The following is a 21,947-nucleotide window of genomic DNA, read 5'->3' on the forward strand; positions in this document are numbered from 1 at the left end:
CCAATATTAATGTCAACAGTGAGCATTCAGGTTAATAGTATGTACTCTTAATGTGATGTGATGAAAATGATAATTTACCTCTGTGGTTTTCTTCCCCAAAACCAATAATGCCAGTTCTATCATGGAAAAAAAAAAATCAGAAAAATTCTAACTAAAAGGTGTTTTATAAAATATTGGACCAGTAGTTCTTAAAAGAGTTCAGTTCATCAAAATTCAAGAAAAATTTGAGAAAATGTCACAGTAAAGAGGAATCTAAAGTGACATGGTGACTAAATATAATGTAGTATTGGGTGGTATCCTGGAACAGAAAAAAAAATTAAATAAAAACTAAAAAAATCTGAATAAAATATATATTTAGTTAAAAATAATGTATCAGTATTGGTTCTTTAGTTGAGGCAAATGAATCACAAAAATGTAAGATGTTAGAAATAGGGAAAACTGGGTATGAGATGTATGGGATCTGTGTGTACTATCTTTGCAATTTTTCTGTGAATTTCATACTATTTTTTAAAATTTATCTTTATTGTTGAAAGTATTACAGATGCCCCCTTTTCCCCCCATTGAATCTCATACTATTATAAAATAAAAATTTTTGTCCTGGCTAGTGTTGCTCAGTAGTTTATGGATCTCCCCATGCTCTGAAGGGTCACAGGTTCCATTCCTGGTCAAGGGCACATACCTGGGTTGAAGGTTCACTCTCCGCCCCTGGTCAGGGTGCATGGGGGAAGCAACCAATTGATGACTCTCTCCCTCCCTCTCTCCCTTTCACTCTCTCTCTGAAAAAACAATGGGAAAAATATCCTTGGGTAAGGATTAACAAAATTAGGAATACAGTGGATTTTTGTACTTTGATTTTGTATCCTGCAACTTTACTGTCTGCTTATTTTTTCTAATAGCATTTTGGTGCAGTCTTTAGGGTTTTCTTTATATAAAATCATGTTATCTGCAAAAAGTGACAATTTTACCGTTTCACTCCCTATTTGGATGCCCTTTATTTCTTTCTCTTTCCTGATTGCTCTGGCTATGACTTCCAGAACAGTGTTTGATAAGAGTGGTGAGTACAAATCCTTGTCTTTTTCCTGATTTTAGAGGAAAAGCTTTCAGTTTTTCACTATTGAGTCTGATATTGGCTGAGGCTTTATCACATATGGCCTTTATTATGTTGAGGTACTTTCCTTCTATACCATTTTATTGAGTATTTTAATCATAAATGGATGTTGTATCTTATCGAATGCTTTCTGGTTCAGCGATTTTGTGGTAGCCATGCTTTTTTCTCCCATTATTCAATTGTTCAGAGTCTTTTCCCTCTCAAATTCAGAAAGAATTGCATTTGTATATTATATTTTGTGCTTTTATTATGTTCCATTTAAAAGACTATAGAATTTATTTTTATTTATGGGATGATAAAAGGCTCTTTTTTTTCCCGCCATGACCATTGCTTATTTTTACCCTATTGCATTATAAGTTATGTCACATTCTTATGGGAATGAGGTGTAACCTGTATTTAAAAATGTAAGTATGGAAAGGAAAAAAGGTAGGTAAGAGAAGATATAAATAAAAAGAAAATACAAAAGCAGGCAAAGAAAATTAAAAAGGAAGGAAGAAAAAATAGAGAATAGGAGGAAAAAAAAGAGAAAGAAAAGAAAAAACAACAAAAAAACCCCCAAAGAAAATAAGTTCTAAAAGCAAAGCAGAAAGTATTTCACATGTATTTTATATTTGTTAAAGTCAGTGTCAAGTCCCTAAGGAAACAACTTATAAAAAAACAAGCTCATAGAAACAGAGATCAGATTTGTGGCTTCCATGGGTGGGGGTAGAAATGTATTCCAACTCCAGTTGAAAACATGTATAAGCGATCACACAGAAGAATTAAATACACTTCTAAAAATAGTTTTGTAATTATCAGAAACTGAGTTAATAGAGGGATTGTACAAAAATAAATAATACCTAGGCTGAGTTGATCAGGACAAAAGAAAGGGAAAAAAATACAACAGAACAGTTGAGTATGCCAAAAGCAGGCATAAACTATTATTCTTATTCCCTCTTAATCCAGCCAGGTTTAGGCTCCTTCTTGAGGAACTCAATTCTTGGACTGAGATATCACTTAAATCAATCCAGAGAAGTTTTCTCTCAGAAATTCTATGAGGTGCAGCTATGAAGGAACCATGGAATAATAATAATTTCCATAAATCCAATGCGATTTTGTTGACAGCTGGAGAGATCACAGAATGTTAGAGCTAGAAATTTGTTTTAAGTACCCTAACTTTCAGACAAGGAAACAGAAGTCTTAAACAGAGGAGGAGAAGAAGAATGACTGGTCCAATACGAAATAAGAAATTAACATCAAAGCCAGGATCTTGTTCTTCATTAAACAGAACAGCCTGATCACCATTAAACTGATAGTAGACACACAGGTTAAGTAAAACATACTCTACTCCATACAATCTTCATTGGGTTCAGTATATATGGTTGATTTCACCCATGTAATAGAAAGCATTATATTTCATTTGACTGAAAAGGCTTTTCAGGAGATTGGAAGTCTGAAAAGGCAACTTTTTCAAGGTACAAAGCTAGCGAGTAGCATAGCCTGGACTTAAACCCATGTCATCTCATTCCAAGTTCAAAATATTTAACTCTCTGTGTTATCCTGGGCAGCAGGGGAGTGGAGAGGTAGAGCAAAGGAGTCAAAGATTACCACTACATTAGAGAACAAAAACCCAAGAATTTGCACTGATAAAAATTGGTTGGAGTGTCATCCTGTACACCAAAAGGCTGCCGGTTCGATTCCTGGTCAGGGCACATACCTAGGTTGCGGGTTCAATCCCTGATCCCCAGTCAGGATGTGTATGGGAGGCAACAGATTGATCTTTCTCTCTCACATTGATGTCTCTCTCTCCCCCTTTCCTCTCTCTAAAAATCAGTAAAAACATATACTCAGATGAGGATTAAAATACACAAAGGTACAATATATAAAAGTTTTGAAACTGACTCCCTGTTTTCAACATCCACCCTCCTCTCTTTCTTTAATCACCTGTCCCATAAAGTAGCTAATAATACCCAAAGCAGACAATTTGTATAAATATTACTTTAACAAGTAGATGAACTACTGAGAAGAGTATTCCAATAATTCAAGGCAGAATCTTCTCGTGCGTATGACCTTAAGACATTTTATAAAATCATAAATGCCATGAAGATCAGCTCATCTAAACATACTTATTTTTTTGGGGGGGGGGGCGGCATAAGCCTTTTGAAAATCTAATGAAAGTTATCACAGCTCTCAGAAAAATGCACACATTTTCACACCATTTAGACACACTTCCACACACAAACAATTCATGGAAACCATGGAAGCTCATAGACAGATCTCAAAATTTTAGGTGAAGAAATTTTGTTTTAGAAAAAACTCTGCCATGAAGTAGATGCATGACCTGAAATAAGTTAAATAAACCTCAGTGTCTCAGTTTCACCATCTATAGGAAGGTAGATTTGTATGTTGGCCACTCTGTCCTTCTGTTGCTGATGGATACAGCAGAGAATGGCGGAAAGTATTCCAGGGTTCAGAAAACCCCGTCTGCCTTTGGAGATGTGTGATTCAGGGAGGTTTCTTCCTCTCTCTGGGGATTCTTTTCTGCAGTTGTAGAGTGAGGAGTTAATACAAGATGGCCTATAAAGTACCTTTTAGCTCTAATGTTTTGAGATACTTAATTCGGGGAAGAGTAATGTGGGACAGGAAACGGCTTCATCTCCCTAATAAGCATGTAGAGCTAGGGTCACCAGCTCTAAACAGAAACCCTGCCATGACCTCTCAAGCTACCACTTACACAGGCAAGACATCTACTTGCTCCTGGCTAGGGGTGACAGGTGAGTAGGAACGCTGCAGCAATAGATAACAGGTTTTGATCAGTTCCCTCGCCAAGCTCTGTGGCCATAAACCCCTGGAGGATTGAATCTTATCAGCAGCCACATCTTCACTTGCTAAGAGCACGGTGATAAGGACTCAGCTGGGTTTTGGGGGAGGATGAGTCAGGAAGCAACTTCAGAACTAAAGGAAACTGAACAGCTGTTTCTTGGATATAGGGGTGTTATGGCCAATACTTTTAGTGTCAGAGTGTGTGTAAACAGCATCCCAAGTGTCGATCTGCAATCAAGATTTCCCCAGGCACAAAAGAACTGGAATAAATCTCTCTTATCTTAGGAAAAAATCACACCCTATGGTTACATTTGCTGATAACATTTCTACATTTTTGAGACCTGGACATCTGGAAACTTGAGTTAAATTATATCCCTTTCTAGGTCATCAATTACTCATTTCTACAATTGATGGGGGGCAGGGAGAGAAGGAGGAAACTATCTTTAAGGCATTTTACAGTTTCAAGATTTTTAGTGTATTTTTCTCAAAACCAGAAATATTTTTTTAAATGCGATCCGCCAACCCCCAATTCTTTCTAAAAAAACAGTTATTTGAATCTTATTTCTGGCCTTTTTGATATAGCCATCGGTTCACTTTGGCTCCAATAAAATTGCAGAGCTATAATAGATTAAGCAAGTTGCAACCTTTCAGACCACAGTAGATTGAAAGTTTCTTTGTAATGAAAAAAAAAGAACAATAACACTCTAATCTTGACATGTCCTCCCAAAAAGATTTCCAGTTGTTTGCCTCACACTTTATATGTTCACTCAGCTAACAGGCATTTTTGGGACATCTGCTATGTCCCAGAGCTTCGTGAATAAGGCACCATTTTTGCTCTCAATACTCTTACTATAGAGGAGAAGACACTGGGATACTGATAACACAATCCTCACAGTCCCCCCATTACAGAGATTTAAAATTTGAAGGCACCCTAAAGGGCATCTAGTGCAACCTCCTCCACCTGCCCCCATTTGAAGTTGGACCTTTCTTTGCAGTAGCCTTGCCATGTGGTTGTACTGATAATAATTGGTCAGCTCAGATTATTGGGAATCTCACTATTTCATGTAGCAGCCCACTTCATTTTAATTTCTAATTTCAAATTCCTTTGAAATTATACGAGTGCACAAATTAGGTTCCCAATTTGCAAAGAAGTATAGATGTCAAGGAAGGGCAGAGCTGGGGAGGGGCCATCAGTCATACCACCGGCTGGCGTCAAGGGTAAATGACGCAGAGATGAGGTCCTTCAAAACAGCGAGTACTTTTCCTTTTCTTGTCTTGGTTTTCTCATCTCTAACATGAAAGGGTTAGGTTGTGTAAAAGGAGAACTTTCTATTTACATGAACACCAGCCTAGGAAATATTGAAACAGTTCTGTTTCATCACAACTAAGTAGAATCAAGTGAGCCAATAAGGGACCACGGACTTTGAGTGATCCTGCGTCTTCCTCCTCTATTAAACCTAACTGAAGACTCTTTCCTGACCAGTGAATGATGATACCTATTTTGCCCAACTGTCTATAGGCTTATACACTATTTCTTTCTTTTTCAGACTGTGAATTGTCAGCTCAACCATGAACCTATTTCTAGCACTTAAAAACCCTGACTTTTCCCTCACTAAACATGTCAGTGAATTTTTTTTACTGATGGTGTGTCTGTCCCTTTACCTGGAAAGACAGTGAACTTTGCAATTATGCAATTATTTTTTAGCTCTTGGGTTGTTGTTGTTTTTGTTGTAGTTTTTTTGCTTATTTGTTTTGTGTGTGTGTGTTATTTTTTAATTTTTTTTTTTTTTTTTAGTTTATCTTTTTCAGTTAGTTAGACTCTAAAATCTTATCTAGTTTTAGCAGTCCAAGAATTTTTGTTTCTGAAGGAGCCATGGTCAAGGCCACCTGCAAGTCAGTCTTTGAAAGCCAGGATGTGAAGGCCTATGTTCCCGAAGAATCCAGGACATTCTACCATGCCATGTCTCAGTTTCTATGAATGGTGTTCTCACGCTGCCACTGAGTGAGTCCTGCTCCCAGACTCTCTTGTTTAGATTGCTCACTCTCTTGCATTCCCAGCCTCATAAAAGAAGCAAGTAAGAATTCAGGAGACAAACCTAGAAATTAGTGCCTAGGGTGGATCTGGACCTGGACACTCTGAGGGCACATTCCTTTCCTCTCCCAGAAGGACTAGTCACGGCTCTGCACCCCTTCTCCCTGTCCTTCTACCAAAAAATTTAGAGACTCTCCAGCCAAACTCCTCATTTTGCAGGGGAAAAGCTGTGACTCAGAAATGTGAAGTGCAACATTGAAGGCTGCTGAGTTACTCGATGCAAGTCAAGGCTAGAATATGGAGTTCCCAGTTTCTAAAGCTGTGCTCTTCTCACTGCTCCTTTCTCCTCTGTCCTCGTTGCTCATTTGTGTTTTGGTATGATAGTCTGCTGTGTGTATGTGTGCATGTTCGTGTGTGTGTGTGTATATGTTTATATTGTCCCAGGTTGTTGCTTGTTTTGAAAGGAGAAATGTATGACCTCTTGTTTACCCCTTAACCTTTCAAAGGTAAGACCCCTGGAAAGAGACGAATGGATTAAATAAGTATTGTTCTCAAATTTCTAATTTTATCGAAAAAACCACTGAGAGAGGAGGCTCTTTTTTCCCCTTTTGACCTCTTTCCTGTCCTTTCCTCTTTCTTTCATTGAACACACACTGAAGACCAACCACGAACCAGCCCCAGAAATAGGCCCCAGAGGGGGTTGTTACACAAACATTTATGAAATACACAGAAAACCATGTTCTACAAAAGAGCTTCAACAGAAACACTCCAGGAATCCAGAGACAGAAGCCCTAAGAGTGGCAGGTGGGATCTGAAACGTTTCATCTGACGAGACCTTAGACAGAGAAGCCGGATAAGAAGAACAAAGGCAGAAGGAGTGGAAAGAAACACAAAAGACAAAGAAAAAAATCGCTGGAAATATTCAAAGCAAAGTGAGGCCAAGGAAGGAACACAAGCGGGGCACAAAGGCAGGGAGGCCGGTGGGAGGAGAGACAATACCAGCATCTCCAGTCTACTTGGCTCTTGGCCTTTTTATAAACCCTTCAACTCATCCAAGCCCTTAAAACCCCTCTTCACATCCTTTTCTTCCCTCCTGCCACCCCCACGCAATCTCCTCCCCACTCTGGGGTCTAGTAATCTATTCACTGGCCCCTATCTTTGGTTATATTAAAAATAATCTCATATATTTTTAGAAACTGCTTATCATTTTCTTAACATGCTATTTGGCTGTCATTGCTAGTATGCCTGGGCCTGTCATATTTTATGGTCCCTCTTATTCTCTTCTTTTTTTAAAAAAATAGTTTACTCTGTATTCATTTGTTTGTCTTTATTATACACATAATACATTAGTACATTCTCATCACAGAAATTCAAATAATACAGAAGATTATAGAGTAAGACATCAGAGACATCCATTTCCCCACACTCTGCTCGCAGTTAGCATTATTAACAAATACGGCTCTATTTTTACCTCTACATCCATATTTCTTTATATTCCCATCCCCTGAGAGTAAGCAGTTGTGTAATAGCCTAACGATGCACAGATTAAGTCTATGCCCCTTAATGTCACCCATGGGGTGACCCATTTTATCTGCCCTAACCTACTCCCACTTTTTACCATCAGCCTCAGAAACACTAAACTACCTATAATTCTCAAAACACAGCTCCATTCAGACTTTTGTGCCTATTTACATGTAGTTCCCACTTTCTGAAACTCCCTTTCTGACCATTTTTGACTTCCTGTGGTGGACTTGGTCACTCCGTCTGTATTATCAACTTCACAGCTCCCCGTCTCGCTGTCCACCACAGCATTTAGAATGTGTATGGCAATTGTTTGATTAACTACTATCTCTCTTCCCTATAGAATGCTAGCTTTTTGAAGACAAAGAAGATATGTTGCTCAGCTTTGTATTCCTGGAACCTAGCAAAGTACCTGGCACACCATAGCTACCAAATAAATGTTGAAGTGCTGAGTAGAAAAATTAAAAATGAAAGGAAAGCATTTCTTTGGGGCAACATGTCCTTATAGCAGTGATTTTAAACTGGTGTGTTGCAAGAATTTTTAAAACATGTAGTAGTTGACTATTTAGTCAGAGGCACTGACCTCTTTTTCCTTAGACTGTCAAATAAAAAAATGACAACAGCCCTGACCTGTGTTGCTTAGTGGTTAGAGCGTCTGCCCTCTCACCAAAGGGTCATGGGTTCGATTCTCAGTCAAGAGCATGCACCTGGCTTGCAGGTTCCATACCCAGCTTCTGTAGGGGCATGTGTGGGAGGCAACCAATCAATGTGTCTCTCCCAAATTGATGTTTCTCTCTTTCTCTCCCTCTCCCTCCCACTCTCTCCCTTTTTCTCTCCCTCCCTCCCTCCCTTCCACTCTCCACTCAGTTTAAAAATCAATAGAAAAAATACCCTGAGGATTAACCAAAAAAAATGACAACAGCCAACACAATAGCTATCCAACAATAGCTCTCCAATGTGAATGCCCTGTTTTAAACTATAAATATATAGGTCATATCATAGAGTTGCATCTTATTGATCATGTTGCATAATAAAGTTGTCTGATTGGTTAATTCTTGGTATCAGAAATCCTCATATACAAGTACAGGCACCTGATTTTTTGAAAAGTCACTTTGGAGCAAAAAGAGTGGGTAATTACTGTTATCATTTTTTTGTAAATCAATCAAAATTATACCTATTTTTTTGTCAGATAGTAAAAAAATATATATTTTGGTATGCTGCAGAATTTTAGTAATTAGTTTATGTGTGCCATGAGATGAAAAAGTTGAAAATCGCTGGGCTGAAGTCATGAGGCCTTGTCACAGTTGTAGAGGAAGACCACATCACACTATGAGTTCTCTTTCACCCACTCACACCAGGGTATTTACAGTCATAATAATATTTCACCAACTGCTTTCCTGCAGTTGTTGAAACTGCAGATGTCTAGGGTGTAATCAAATCTTGTTAGTCTCCAAAACTTTGAATATAAAACCTTACTGATCCTAGGTGACATGTCTGAATATTGCAGATTTCCTTCTGGTGAGAACATTGGGCTCTTTAACACTTTGAGAGCAGGTGCTGAGATATTATTCCTGGTCATGCAAGGCAGAGATTCTAGAAATTCAGAAGACATGAGCAGGGGTGCGACTGGCAGGCTACTGCGATGACATCATGTTCAAGTATAAAGAGGAGAGCGTGTTCCCAATGAAGCAACAGAGGGTGAAGTCATCTTCTGGGTTGTGTTTGGGAACTGAGGTTGTCCAACTATATGGTGAGATATTCAATCTGCTGCATATGATAGGGGAAAGAACTGATTCACCGAAGGCTGAGGAAGAAATAGAGCCCTTCGTGTTTTAGAAATGGCATCTCTCCTGCTTCCTACTGTGTCTGCTGCTCTGGCATCTTGTATTTCAGCAACTGAGTTTTCAAAGAAAGGTTTGTCTCTAAACAAACCAAGCAAGTTTAGCATGTGTTATGAATTATCAAAGCATTACACAGATGGTAGGGGCTTCCCAAGGCAGCCAAGGGTAATGGATGTGGCTTCATTCTAGCTCTGCTCCTCACTAGCGTAAGGCCTTGGGCATCTTTCATAATTGTTCTGTCACTATATTCTCATGTATAAAATGGAGGTGATAATAGTATCTATCTCATGGAGTTAAGTTTAAAGGAATAGATACATTTAACCTTAATAACATAAAGCACTTAATACAATGCCTGGGACATGGCTATCTAATATGAGTTAAATATCACTGTGTGTTTTTGGAATTTATAATAATTAAGAGTTTGAGCCTTAGAATAAAATACCCTAGGCTTATATCTCAGCTTCACTGCTAAGCCTAAGTTATTTTTCACCTTTACAATGGGAATGATAAAAGCATGTAAAATGTAATAATTTTGTGAGCATTAAATGAAATATCATGTGGAAAGTGCCTAGCATGCTTTGTGGTGTATTTAAGTATTCATCAGTAGCATTTGTAATACTCTGTGTCATTCTATAACTATGGCTCTGGAGATCCAGAGATCTGTCTTCTCTAAGAATCTCAGTCTAGTGTAGGAAGTGAAAGGATGGTTTTGCTGCAGTGGGGTCAGGGGAACCCTGGACATATGTAGAGAGAACTCTAAAGTCACAGGCAGGAATGATGCCTGTGTTACTTGTGAGTAGGAATTTTCAGAGCAGTACAAGGGTGAAAGGCTTCTGAGGCAAACTCAATTTGTTGAAAGCCATAGAGAACATTTTATTATTGATTTTCTTTGGGTAGGTTTCTTGCTATTACAAATATTACTTCAATGAAACACTTTGTACACAGTCTACAACTGTTATTTTTCTTAGGGTCAATTCCCAGAAATGAAACTGCTAGATCAAATGATGAAGGTCCTGAAGGCTTTTGCAAAATATTGTCCTGTTTTCACCCAGGTTGGCATAAGAATTTTAAACTGGCAGTATAAGAAGGTACCCACTTTCTAGAAACCTCTACAACAATGGGTATTAAATATAAGACAGAAAATAAAAGTGCCAATTTATTCAGCAGAAAATGGCAGCTTATTCTTAGACTGCCATTTTTATTTTTTTTAGTTTCTGGCAAAGTTGAAAATTTTCTATGCATTGGTCATTTGCACATTTGCAGTCTTTGGGCCAAATAGCACTGGCAATCTGGACTTTAGGAGAATATGAGGTTAGAATTTAGTTCTGATCTCTAAATTCCTTTGTATTACTTATATTTTTATAAACTTTTAAAAAATGACCTCTAGGCATAGCTTTTTTTTTATATATATAGGATAACATTAAATATTTTAATTTAATAATTGCCCTTCGATGGAAATCTTTCCAGAATATACTATCTACTTCCCAGAATTATTAAACAAAATCTAACCTGTGTTTTCAAATTTGTGTCACAGATTGGTTCTTCAACTTAAGGTCATTATCACCTCAGCTCATCTCTGATTTCAGCCCCATCTACACATGGCAGTTCCATGCCAGTTCTGATCCATCACACATTGACGGAGTCTCATCTCAAACTCTATGTGTCTACCTACATTCTGCTTCAAGGCTTTCTCTAATGCTACAAGAATCTGCTCAGTCTAGTGCAAGCACAGCCTGGATAAACAAAGAGTGTTAGAGGACTTCATGCTCCCCAAAGTAATCTTTAATTAATGAGCCTGGGGATAAGTGCTATAGCCTTCATTCTGTAAGTAGAAGATTCTTGGACATATTCTGTATACCTCTCAGGAGGAGATCCTGGTGGACACAAGCCCCCAATATCCACGGCAATAACCTTAATAAATCCCTTTATATCGACTCTATCTTATTTCCTGTGTTCTTTTGTTCTTGCTTCCTGGAATTATCACCCAAGTAAACTACCAACAATCCAGTCCTTGTCCCAGTCTCTGCCTTTGAGAGAACCTGAATTAAGACACTCGAGATTCTCATTCCAAACAACAATGGCAATTATAATTTTTGGAGTTAAGTGAATTTAGATGGATGGTCCAAGATCCAATGGGCCCTGATTAGAAGACCTGGGTCATGCTACTTAGTTTTCTTAGGAAAATAATCTTTCATATTGAAATACTCTTGGGTCATTTGCCATTTCTGTAGAGATCTGGGATAAAATAGATACACTAGTGTATTTACTATCTATACATTGTTTACCACTTCTTATATTCAGAATTTATTGGTAAATGCAGGGCTAAAGAAGCTTGGTTTCCTCACCATTATAAAAATTAATCTTCATTTAAGATATCAATTATATTTTGTTGATTTTATTCAAAGCCTTGCCTACGATTTCTTTGTTACTAAAATAATAAGCACAAGTATCTCTATTTGTATCTTATTACTCATAATTACAATAACAAAATTATTTCCATTTGCTGAGCTGTCACCCACAGGCTCTATGCCAATTACATATTATATTTCTAATTCTATTAACAACACATTTGCAAAGTGAATTCTAGTAATGAAACAGTTTAAGCTAAGTAAACTGCAGAAGTAAAGAGCTATAGATGATGAAATTGTGAGTTTTTTGTTTTAACCCCAGAATGTGGGACACGAAAACACATAAATTTCTCTTATCACTAAATTTCAATATAGTAGTTATCTCTTGTTAAATTTACTCCTAAGTATTTTGTGATTTTATTTTTATACTAGTGTAAATAATATTGTTCATTTTTCAATTGTTTATTATGGATAATGGAAAGAAAATGGATTTTGTGTGTGTGTGTGTGTGTGACCCTGCTGAACTTACTTATTCTAATAAGCTGTTCCTGTAAATTCCTTAGGAATTTCTTTGGTTTACTTTATATGTTTCCAATCATTATGATTTATTTCATGGATTTGTTTGTTTGTTATGATTTATTGTCCTGACTAGAGCCTCTAGAAAGATGTTGAATATAATTGGCAAGACCAAACTTTCCTTTTTCCCCACTTAAGGAGAAATAATTCAGTGTTTCATTAAGTGGGGTGTTAGCTGAAGGTTTTTTGTAGATGACCTTTGCCATACCGGGGGAATCTCTTCCTACCTAAACGTATCTCAAAAGGATATTAAATTCTGTCAAATATGTTTTCTGCATCTGTTTAGACGATGATAAGATTTTTCCTTTTAATCTGATAATATGGTAAATTGAATTGATTGATTTTCAAATTTTAAACAAACATTGAATTTCTGGGATAACACAACTTAGTCATTGCCCTAGCTGGTGTAGCTCAGTTGGTTGAGTGTCAATCTATACACCAAAGGGTCGCCAGTTCAATTCCTGGTTGGGGCACATGCCCAGGTTTCAGGTTTGATACCTGGTCAGGGTTCCTGAGGGAGGCAGCTGATAGATGTTTATCTCTCATATTGATGTTTCTCTTTCTCTCTCCCTCTCCCTTCCTCTCTCTCTAAAAATCAATAAAAAAACATTAAAAAATTTAAAAAAATAAAAAGACTACTTAGTTATTAAATGTTGTTAGTTTATATAACACTAGATTTGATATGCTAGTATTTTTTTGTTGCTAGGATGTTGCCTTTATGTTCATGAGAGATATTGTATGAAATTTTCTTTCTTTCTTTTTTTTTGTAATGTTTTTACCACATTTTGGCATCAGGAATATGCTGGTTTCATACAATCCTTTGGGGAGAATCCTTTTCTACTCTATATTCTGAAAGAATTTATATAAGATTGGTATTATTTTTTGCTTAACTCTGTGATTAGATTCATCAGTGAAACTATCCTGGCCTAGAATTTTCTCCATGGGAATATTTTTGATAACAAATTCAACTTATTTAATAAATTTAGAGCAGTTTGAAATTTTTTATTTCTCAATGAGTCAATTATAGTATATTATATTTTTTAAAAATATGTCAATTTTATCTAAGTTATTGAATTTATTGGCATAAAGGTGTTCATAACATTCCCATATTATCTTTTTTCTGTCTTTAGGGTCTCTTGTGATATCCCTTCTTTTACTCTTGATATTGGCTTTTGTGATCTTTTTTCTTTTTTTCTTGATTAGTCTTGCTGCAGATTATGTATGTTTGATTAATGCTATACAAAAAGCCAACTGTTGTCTTTCCTGAACGTCTCTAATGTTGATTTCTGCTTGTATCTTAATTTCTCTTTCTTTTCATTTTCTCAGGCTGCAATTTGGTCTACTTTTTCTATCATCTTAATGCAGTAACATATTATTTACTTTAAATATTTTTTCTAATATAGATATTGAAAACTATAAATATTCCCCTATACTACTTTGACTGCATGACAATTATTTATCATCTGTGGTGCTCTTAATTATTTCCTACATATATGAGCTCCTATCTGGTATAATTACCTTTTAGCTTAAAGAATTTCTTTTAACATTTTTGTTGTTAGTACAAGCTTGCTAACAACGAATCCTCCATATTTTTCCCCCTGAAAATGTCTTTATATCATAATTGTTTTTCAAAGATATTTTCACTTAATATAGAATCCTGGATTTAACAGGGTTTATTTTTGTTTTGTTTCATTTTTAATTAATTTTGTTTTTTCTTTTGCTCTTTAAAAGTTGCTATTACATGGTCTTAAGGCTCCCATTTTTCTAATTCAAAATCAGCCATAAAAAGGTCTTCCTCTTTCTCTGGTGTCTTTTAAGGTTTTCATTTATTTGGGGCTTTTATAAATGTATTTATGATACCTAAGTGTGGTTTTCTTTGTATTTTTCTTCTTGGCATTTTCTGGGTTTCTTAAGGATTTGTAAGTATATGTTTTCCATAAAATTTGGGAAAAATTTAGCCATTACTTATTTGAATACTTTTCTCACCCATTCTCACTTTCTTTTCCTTCTAGAATTTTAATTAAACATTTATAATGTCCTTTGATATTGCCTAATATGCCCTGAGGTACTGTTCATTTCTCTTCAATCTTTTTTTTCTTTCCTATTTGATAATCTTCATTAATCTGCTTCAAATCCATTGATACTTCCTTCTCCCATCTTCAGTCTTCTGTAAAGCTCATATGATGGATTTTTAAAATTTCAATTATTTCACATTTTAATTTTAGATTTTGTTTCCTTTTACATTTTTTATTTCTCTGCTTAGATTCACTTATATGTCTATCATTAAGTCAATATTTTCTTTTTATCCCTTGATACTACTCATTATAGCTCCCCAATTTTCTTGTTTGTTTGCTAAATCAAACTTCAGGGCTATCTCAAAGTCTGTTGATATTGACTTTTTTTTCTTATCTTATAATTATATGCTGTAATTTTATACTGGGTGTTTGGGGTGATAGGATTTAGATACACTGGACTTTTTTATTTTTCTCTGGAGATTGTAAGTTTTTGTACAAATAAGCAGCTCAATACTGAATATTTATCTTGAACTTTGTATTAACTTAGTTTGATGCTTTGTTAGGAAATATCTATATAGCACTTAAAGTATTTCTCAAGCTTCTTTAACTCAATGAGACTCAACCTATAAACTCTGCATCTTCTGTGAATATTATTAATGCTCCGTTTTAGGCTTTAAAAAGTAGGTATAGCCCTGCCACATGTGGCTCAGCAGTTGAGCATTGACCTAGTATCCAAGCTATCGGGATTCGATTCCATCAGGACACATGCCCAGGTTGTGGGCTCGATCCCCAGTTGGGGGTGTGCAGGAGGCAGCCAGTCAATGACTCTCTCATCATTGATGTTTCTATCTCTCTCTCTCCCTCTTCTTCTCTCTCTCTGAAATCAATAAAGATATATTTAAATAAAAAATAAAAATAAATAAATAAAAAAGTAGGTATAGAGCAGACCTTACTCTAGCACAGGAGTCAACAAACCATGGCCTGTGGGTCAAGCCTAGCCAACACTAGGTTATTTTGTAATTAGTTTTATTTGGAACACAGTCACACCCATTCATTTATATATTGTCTATAGAAGCTTTCATACCACAGAAAAAGAGTTGAGTTGTTATAAGCAGAGACCATATGGACCAAAGACCTTAAAAATTACTCTCTGTCCCTTTACAGAAAAAGTGTGCTTATCCCTGCTCTAGGACATGACCCATCTTCTAAAGGCATGAACTTTCTGATATCTCAGCTGAATGCTCAGATATTAACAAGAAAGATCTCTCCACTCTGTTTAGTTTTGGAGCATCAGTGTCTTCCAAAAGTACACAGCCTGGAGTCTCTCTGTTCTGCTCTCATTTATGGAACACTTGCTTGCTTTTAAATTTCACAAAGTCTCAACCTGAGCTTGGTAAGCTCGGCCCTTAGCCAGAGACTTGACAGAAGCACCTGTGCAATTTTTGGAATCCCCATTCAGTAAAATTTCCTCCTCCCTGGTGCCTTCTCCTACAGAGTCCAGCTGCTGCAGGGCCTCTTCATTCTGCTCTGCACTCTAACTTCAGTGGGACCTCTGTGCTCTGCTTATGGTTCAGCTTCCTCTGTCACAGTTTAGGAAATTGTTCCCAGGCAGAGAGCCAGAAAAATCAAGGAACACACTTCAAGAGTTTTCTTCTTTCAAGTATTGCAGTCTTGCACCATTTGTTGACTAATACCTGAAAACAGTTTTCTCATATGTTTTGTCCAATTTTAGTGTTTACATATGGTCACAAACATAAGTTCCACTATTGTCACTTTAAAATACCAAATACATTTTTTTGTCAATATATACAACTGAGTAAACACACAAAAACACTTATCTTTTAATAAACATTGAGCCAATGATAGGATTACACTAAAATTCTGTTACTAGAACACCATTTGTATAAAATAAGCTTAAATTTAGGATAATGCATCATTTTATTCTACTCATAAGCTGTAAAGAATTTTTTTCAACTGCCTTCCAGATCCCTGACATCTCAAAAGATAAAAAAGCAAAAGATTAAACAATATTGTATTATCTATTACTATTTTACTATTTACCTATCCAAATCACTTATTCATATTCATTATTTCTCTCTCTTCTCTATTCCTCTCTTTCACTAGCATATTGGAATTCAGATTGAAGTTTGCCTTTGAACACTTCCAATTTTGTTGTTTTTGTTAAAATATGTAACATTATGCTTACCATAGGAATCTATTTTACTATTCTCTGTTTCTCTCTTGCATAGAAGAAATGATTACCCCCTTCCCCATAATCATTCTTTTTGCCCTAGTTGATATTTTTGTGTGATACTTTTTAATGGGTTTTTGAGTTAATGTAGAGTGTGTATGTACTTCTTCCTTCTTCAAACAAAATGGAGTTTCTCGCTAAAAGGTCATATTTTTAATGGTATAAAACCAGATCAGTACGTGTTATTTCTATAGCTATTAGGAATTAGAAGAATGATGTTTAATTAAATGCTACTCATCAGTTTATAATTGGATGCATACTTACTGATAACATATTTGATAAGTTTGTTATGACTATAAATGGCCTCCAAAAATAAGAAAGGCCTAGAAAATATTTAAATAACGGATTCTCATGTCACTTACTTTGCTAAAGAAAATTATATTTATTTTAGGTTAGACATCCGATATTCTTAATGGCCATTAGTACTTAAAATTATGTGAATATATATTTGGAGTTTCATACTTTTTAAAAAGTTTCTTTCTGGGTATGTTTCACATGAAGAACTTAGGTTCCAATAACACTTTCAAATACTGGAGGCTATAATTAAGTCAAAGTTGTACTTAAAATAAAAAATAAAAAAGACAAGGCTTTAAAATAGAACTACTAATAAGACCTTAAGTGAACTTTCCTGTCCTGGCTGTAGAAATTAGCTGACTTTTAGCTATAAAAAGGGTAATTGGTATATATATTAGTTAGATTACTCTCTGTTGCAATTAATAGACATCCCAATTAAAAGTAGCTTTACAATAATGTATTTTACATATATCAAGATGTCTGAAGTGTGATTCCAAAATTAATTAATTCAGTGGTTCAAGAACATCATGAAGGACTGAAGTTCTCTTCTTCCTTCTCTGTCATCCTGAACATGTTGGCTTCAGCCCTTGGACATGTCCCCTCATGGTTTCAAGCAAATTGTAATGGCTGCAAGTATCACATTTACCTCATGTGCAAGGTGCTTAGACTGAAATCTTTTTGGAATTTTTACACAGAACATACCAAACTGGGATATGACCTTGTACAAAAGCATTTTAACATAATCACAAGATTATTATATCAAATAAGGCTTGATTTTATGGCTGGAAGGGATTGATTAATATTTGTAAAATTCTTCTATTCCCAGAGGTATGCTGATACATGTTTAACAACTGCATCTCTTGGGGGAAAAATCTCTGAATTGTGGTATATGTCAATTTCCGTAGTGTAACTACTACAACCATGGGCAATTTTAAGCTGTAAAAATAGTGCCATTGAATGTAGAATTGAGAAGAGATGGGTAGTAGCACTCACTTATAAGGAGTAGTTTTACCTCAAAAATGCAATTAGTGTAAAATTGAAGACCATAAGTAGCAGTAAAATAATTAAACTGATTAATTTGATTATTTTTGGCTTCATTTGTAATATTATTTATTTAGTTATAAGTTTATAAACTTTATTTTTTAATATTGGTTTTGTTTAACAATTGGTTTGCAATTTTTTGAAAATTTAATAACCAGCTGTTCTGAGCAGTATGAGCTAGCTCCAGCACACCAGTCTCACCAGCCATTTCCCATCTGCCTTTAATAAAATTATAGCCTTACACCATGTGCACACATAAAAAGTTAAAGGTTTTATTAAACATCATACAGAAAGAAATGTTACTATTGCATTCATTATAAAAGTAGGTATAACTTTATTGTATTTAATAACCAAGGCAGAAAATTTAGCACTAGCCTGAGATCACTAAAATACTTTATAAACTCAAACAGAACAAAAATGTATATATAATAAAGACTTATTATATCATTTTGCTGATATTTCATCAAGAGAAAACTTAAAACATAGCATCTTGAATAAACCTCGGGGCCAGAAGTTTGAATTCTGAGTCAATGTTTCTTAACCTAGGTCTGGTTCTTATGTGATCCAGGTCAAGGCATATTGCATCACTGGACATTATTTTTTCTCAGATAATAGGGAAGCAATACGAGATAACCTTGAAGGTCCACTCTAGCTTTAGAGTTTGTCATTTTGATTGCTTAAAAACTTTGACTTTGAGTATAACTCTTTTAACCTTTGTATTTCCAATTTATAAAAAGGATGTGAGTAATGACATGGGCCCTCAGTAAGTGATTTGTTGAATTCATATTGACTAACATTGCTGGGTATTTTGTTATTGTTTTTGTTATTGCTGGTGTATCTACTATTGCTTTGTATGTCTACTTTCCCCGCAAAACTCCAAATTCTTTAAGGGCAGAGCTTATAGGGAGGAGGTAAAGGAGGTGAAAGAATATAGTCTTGGGGGACGGTCAGACCTGAGTTTAAAGTCCAAATATATGGCTTCCTATCTGTATAGGCTTGGACAAGTAATGTAAACTCTCTGAGTCTCCATATTGTTAGGTCTTTAAAACGTTTTGAGAATTAAATGAGCTAAAGCACTTCACATGTATTCAATAAATGAACCTAAATTGACACATCATTATCACCCGAAGTTCATAGTTTACATTAGTGTAAATATTAGTGTTGGTGTTGTACAGTCTATGGGTTTGAACAAATATATAATGGCATTTATCTACCATTACAATACAATACAGAGTAGTTTCATTGCCCTAAAAATCCTCTTTGCTCTTCCTATTTATCCCTTCATCTCTAAAACCCCAACCACCTCGGAGCCCTTTACTATCTCCGCAGTTTTGCCTTTTCCAGAATGTCATATAATTGCAATCATACATTATAAAGCCTTTTCAACTTTGCTTCTTTCACTTAGTAATATGAATTTAAGGTTTCTTCAATTTTTATGTCTTGGTAGCTCATTTTTTTTTAAAACACTGAGTAATATTCTGTCATCTGGATGTACCAGTTTATCAATTCACCTACTAAAGTACATTTTGGTTGTTTTCAGCTTTTGACAATTATGAATAAAGCTGTTATAAATATTCATGTGCAGATTTTTCTGTGGACATAAGTTTTCAACTCATTTGGGAAAAAACAAAGGAGCACAAATTTGCCGGATCATGTTGTAAAATTATGTTTAGTTTTTGTAAAAAACTGCCAAACTTTCTTCTAATGTGGCTGTATCATTTTGCATTCCCATAAGCCATGAATGAGAGTTCATGCTGCTCCATATCCTTGCCAGCATTTTGTGTTGTCAGTGTTTTGGATTTTAGCCATTCTAATAGTTTTAAAGTGGTATTTCATAGGTTTAATTTGCAATTCCATAATGACATATAATGTTGAGCATCTTTTCTTTAGTTTATTCACTGTCCATAATCTTCCTTGTTGAAAAGTCTGTTCAGGTTTTTTGCCCCCTTTTTAATTGGGTTGTTTAATTTCCTTTAAGAGTTGTTTGTATATTTTGAATAACAGTCCTTTATCAGATGTGTCTTTTTGCAAATACCAGTCTGTGGTTTGTTTAGTCATTTTTTTTCACATTGTCTTTTACACAGTGGAAGTCTTTTAATTTTAATGAAATCCAGCTTATCAATGATTTCTTTCCTGGATGGTGGCTATGGTGTTACAGCTGAACCATTATTGCCATACCCAATGTCATCTACATTTTCTCCTGTTATCTTCTAGGAGTTTTATAATTTTGAGTTTTATATTTACATCTATGATAAATTTTGAGGGTTTTTTTTTTTATGTAGAGTGTAAGGTCTGTGTCTAGATGATGATGATGATGGTAATTGTTATTATTATTATCACATGTGGTGTTCACTTTTTCCAGCACCATTTGTTGAAAAAAAAATCTTTGTTCCTTAGTCAGAAATCAATTGACTTTATTTATGTGGATCCATTTATGGCCTCTTTATTCTGTTCCATTGATTTATCTGTTTTCTCACTAACACCACACTGTCTTGATTACTGTATCTTTATGTTAAGTCTTGAGGTTGGGTAGTGTGAGTCCTCCAACTTTGTTCTTCATCTTTAATAATGTGTTTACTATTCTGGGTCTTTTTCCTTTCCATCTAAACTTTAGAATCATTTTGTCCACATCAACAAAATAACTTCTTGGAATTTTGATATGGGATTATGTTGAATGTATAGATCAGGTTGTGAAGAAATGACATCTTGACAATATTAAATCTTCCATCTATTTAGTTATTCTTTGGTTTATTTCATCAGTATATCACAGTTTTCCTCATATAGATCTTGGTATATATTTTGTTAGACTTAAAAGTATTTCATTTTATGTGTTCTAATGTAAGTAGTATGTTCTTCATTTCAAATTCCACTTGTTCACTGCTAGTATGAAGAAAATCAATTGACTTTTGTATATTAAACTTATATCCTGCAACCTGGCCTATAATTGCTTATCAGTTCCAGGAGATTTTTTGCTTGATTCTTTCAGATTCCTATAGACAATCATGTCACCAAAAGGGATTTCTTTCTTTCTTTCCAATTTGTATTCTATTTATTTCACTTTTTTGTTTTATTTTACTAGTTAGGATTTCAAATATGATATTAAAAGCAGCGGTGAGAGGGAACATCTGTGCCTATTTTTGACCTTTTTAGGAAAGCTTCTAATTTTTCACCTTTAAGTATGACATTAGCTGTAGGTTGTAGTGTTTTTTTCTTAATCAACTGAAGGAAGTTTCATTTATTCCTAGTTTTCTGAGAGTTTTTTTTTTTTATCATTAATGAGTTTTGACTTTTGTCAAATAATTTTTTGCATTTATTGATATAATCATGTGATATTCTTGTTTAGCCTATTGATGTGATTGATTACATGAATTGATTTTTGAATGCTGAACCAGCCTTACAACTGGGATAAGTCCTACTTGGTGGTGGCGTTATAATATTTTTTATTCCTACATTTCCTTTTGATTCTTTCTTAAAATTTTCGTTTCTCATTTTATATTATTTATCTATTCTTGCATGTCTCCTATTTGATAATTCTACCACCTATGTCATATCTGAGATGGATTATCTTGATTATGTTCATTTTGTAACTTTTCTGCCTTTTATATGATTTGGAATTCTGTACTGAAATCTAGGCATGTAATAGTGTAATTGGAACTGAAGTTGACCTTTACTGTGATGATTTATGTTAATATAGCTAGAATTCGGGCTATGAATAAAGTTTGCTGAACATATAGATATCAGAAGCTTCAAATACCTCCATAGTCCTTATTGTTATCTTACTTGTCTTTGAGTTTTCCTTTGTGAGAGTCTGCCTTGCACCTCTTTCAGCTATAACCTACTGCAATTATACTGCAGTCCAGATGATACAGTGGTAAGTATTGGGAAGGGGAAAGATTCTAAAATATTCTAATTAAATCTCAGTCTTTCAGTGGGTCTGTATCATAGGGTTGTTACTTTCACAAGGGTTTCTCTAATAGTATAGTTTTATTACTTCTGAAACTTACTCCCTTTTCTGACTGCAATATTCCCAATCTATTTCCTTGAAATCCTGACCCCTTTCAACTATTTATTTTCCCTAAAACATTAAGCCTGAATGTGGTCTCAGTGGGAAGATTCCC

The 21,947-nt window shown here is 35.1% G+C and overlaps 1 protein-coding gene across 4 annotated transcripts in view; it reads right to left on the reverse strand.

Moving 5' to 3' along the window:
* TP63 (tumor protein p63) overlaps positions 1–21,947 on the reverse strand; it is a 202,582-nt gene that overhangs the window by 163,495 nt on the left and 17,140 nt on the right. The gene's annotated exons all lie outside the window — the stretch shown is intronic.

Source organism: Miniopterus natalensis, chromosome 6 (genome assembly GCF_054644295.1).
Source record: "Miniopterus natalensis isolate mMinNat1 chromosome 6, mMinNat1.hap1, whole genome shotgun sequence".
Classification (NCBI taxonomy): domain Eukaryota; kingdom Metazoa; phylum Chordata; class Mammalia; order Chiroptera; family Miniopteridae; genus Miniopterus; species Miniopterus natalensis.